Consider the following 3673-nt stretch of genomic DNA (forward strand, 5'->3'; position numbering starts at 1 on the left):
GTATAGTGTAACACAATCAAGGAAGTGATATTTCATCATATCCACAGGTCCCAGGAGTTAGGGTGGAATGTGTTTGCGGGAAGGGCATCTAGAAATCCCTCCTCCCATAGTAGGGCTGCATGGCTAGTCAGGGTCTCAGTTTGGTTTCAAAGGCCGTGGGGGGTGGGTGCAGTCCCTACTTCATACCAGGTGGCAACAGGCAACCAATGATAATCATTCATTTTTTAAAAAAGATTTATTTTTTATTTTTGGCTGTGTCGGGTCTTAGTTGTGGTGCGCGGGCTCTTCCTTGTGGTGCGTGAGTTCCAGAGTGCGCGGGGTCTGTAGTTTGCAGCACGTGGGCTCTAGTTGAGGCGCGCAAGCTCAGTAGTCGTGGCATGCAGGCCTACTTGCCCCACGGCATATGGGATCTTAGTTCCCTGACCAAGGATTGAACCCGCGTCCCCTGCATCAGAAGGCGGATTCTTTACCACTGAACCACCAGGGAAGTCCCAGTCATTCATTCTTAATCACATATATCCCTCAATGGGGAAGGACTGTCAGGAATATTGAGGAAAGGAAATGTGTAAAAGGATTGAAATTCCTGATAATAAAGCAGCTATTATAATTTGATTGTCCACACGATTTCTGTCCTCGCAGATAGGTTACACTCGCTATGCACTTGTGCATTCAACCGCTCACTAGAACATCAATTTGAATATCACTTAGATACTTAAAATCATCACGTCCCAAACTGTGCTCATCTTCCCACAACTCCCCTCCTTCCAGTTACTCTACTTATGTAATCCCTGTTCTACCCACCCTCAAAGCCCGCGGAGCCAGAGGAAGCAGTTGGCCAGAAGCCACACTGCTGTGCTAAGCATTTGGGACAACACTTTTATTATTATTTTTAACATCTTTATTGGAGTATAATTGCTTTACAGTGTAGTGTTAGTTTCTGCTGTATAACAAAGTGAATCAGCTATATGTATACATGTATCCCCATATCCCCTCCCTCTTGTGTCTCCCTCCCACCCTCCCTATCCCACCCGTCTAGGTGGTCACAAAGCATCGAGCTGATCTCCCTGTGCTATGCGGCTGCTTCCCACCAGCTATCTGTTTTACGTTTGGTAGTGTATATATGTCCGTGCCACTCTCTCACTTCTTCCCAGCTTACCATTCCCCCTCCCTGTGTCCTCAAGTCCATTCTCTAGGTCTGCGTCTTTATTCCTGTCCTGCCCCTAGGTTCTTCAGAACCTTTTTTTTTTTTTTTAGATTCCATATATATGTGTTAGCATACAGTATTTGTTTTTCTCTTTCTGACTTACTTCACTCTGTATGGCAGATTCTAGGTCCATCCACCTCACTACAAATAACTCAATTTCGTTTCTTTTTACAGCTGAGTAATATTCCATCGTATATATGTGTCACATCTTCTCTATCCATTCATCTGTTGATGGACACTTAGGTTGCTTCCATGTCCTGGCTATTGTAAACAGTGTTGCAATGAACATTGTGGTACATGATTCTTTTTGAGTTCTGGTTTTCTCAGGGTATATGCCCAGTAGTGGGATTGCTGGGTCATATGGTAGTTCTAATTTTAGATTTTTAAGGACCTCCATACTGTTCTCCATGGTGGCTGTATCAATTTACATTCCCACCAACAGTGCAAGAGTGTTCCCTTTTCTCCACACCCTCTCCAGCATTTATTGCTTGTAGATTTTTTGATGATGGCCATTCTGACCTGTGTGAGGTGAAACCTCATTTTAGTTTTGATTTGCATTTCTCTAATGATTAGTGATGTTGAGCATACTTTCATGTGTTTGTTGGCAATCTGTATATCTTCTTTGGAGAAATGTCTATTTAGGTCTTCTGCCCATTTTCGGGTTGGGTTGTTTGTTTTTTTGTTATTGAGCTGCATGAGCTGCTTGTATATTTTGGAGATTAATCCTTTGTCAGTTGCTTCGTTTGCAAATATTTTCTCCCATTCTGAGGGTTGTCTTTTCATCTTGTTTACGGTTTCCTTTGCTGTGCAAAAGTGGGACAACACTTTTATGAAGGTCATTTCCTTACTTTCTGTAGTTTTACCCCTATGTATACATAATGGGAGGGCCACAAGGAAACTTTGTGGAGTTCTGGAAATTTTTTATATTTGATCTGGGTGTTGACTACATGGTACACATGTAAAAATACATTGAACTTAAGATTTCTGCACTTTACTGTCCTTTATTTGTATTATTATTATACATATTACATCCATATATATTACAAGCGAAACAACACATTGTCACTATTACTTTATATAATTTTACAACCTTTAAAGAAGATGAGAGAAGAATGGAGAGTAAATATATGTATTTAGAGTTTGGTTTTCTCTCTTCTGTCTTTTCCCCTTTATATTCACCTTCTACTCTGCAATAACTAAAGTGCAATTTGCCCACACCAGTCACCAGCTAAAAACTTACTTCCAGCCCTTAAAGGCAGCACGCAATGTCTTAACACATCCATCCCTCGTGTCTCTCCAGCGTCATTTCCCACCACTCCCTGTCTTACACACCTTCCCTACACACACTGTTTGCTCACCTCCCTGACTTTGCTGAGGCTGTTTCTCATGCCCAATTGCTCTTCCTAGCAACACTCCTCTTCTCCTCCCGTTTTAGTTGGCTCAGGTTGCCATAACAAAATACCATAGACCAGGTGACTTAAACAAGAGAAATTTATTTTCTCACTGTTCTGGAGGCTGGAAGTCCAAGATCAAGGTGCCAGTATGGTCGGGTTCTGGTGAGAACTTTATTCCTGGCTTACAGACAGCTGCCTTCTCTCTGTGTCCTTACATGGCAGAGAGAGAGAGGGCAAGCTCTCTGGTGTCTCGTCTTATAAGGACACTGATCCCATCATGAGAGCCCCACCCTCATGATCTCATATAAACCTAATTACCTCCCAAAGGCTCCACATCTAAACACCATCACATAGGGGTTAACACATGAATTTAGAGGGGACAGCATAGCACCTTCTTTACATGGCTAACTCCTACCTCTTGTTTTAATTCAACTCAGGCAGCACTTCCTCAGGAAATCCTTGACTAACTACCCCATATCGTCCCACCACCGCACCCTAAGGTGACAAAGTGTGCTTTAATAGAGTCTCGTGTTTACGTCTTTCGTTGCACTGTCTCTTCATTTTGTAGTTATGTTTATGGTCTGTTTCCTCAGTAGACTACGAATTCCTTGGGGGCAAAGTTTCTGTTTGACTCAACTGCGCATTCCCAAACCTTTGCACAGTGCCTGGCAACATGACAGGCAACCAATGATGTTTTTTGAACGAATGCTACAAAAAGTATTTACCTCCTGGATTAGATACAGTCTGGAATCTTCAAGGTTGACATTCGCCCTAAAAATGCGAGGGAATAGACGCAAGCACGAGCAATCTTATAGCCCAATCAGAGTACTTTGCCCTTCCTATAGGGCCTGGGAGAGCGTCGTGGGTACGCTACCTAGTAACCATCGCCGGGGGAGGGAGGTGGGAAGGGCGGAGAGCTAGCTGCTTCGTCCAATCGGGACCCCGTATTCCCGGAGCAATAGCAGCCTTGGGAGCCGCTTACCGAGCCTGGACCCCGCTTCCCATGATGCCCCGCCGCCTCGGGCTAGGCTGCTGCCGTAAAGCGGCTCGCTCGGCGCGACGCAAGTACCAGCTG

The sequence above is a fragment of the Monodon monoceros genome, unplaced genomic scaffold (genome assembly GCF_005190385.1).
Source record: "Monodon monoceros isolate NGI ecotype Baffin Bay Population unplaced genomic scaffold, NGI_Narwhal_1 Super_Scaffold_2, whole genome shotgun sequence".
In the NCBI taxonomy this organism is placed as follows: domain Eukaryota; kingdom Metazoa; phylum Chordata; class Mammalia; order Artiodactyla; family Monodontidae; genus Monodon; species Monodon monoceros.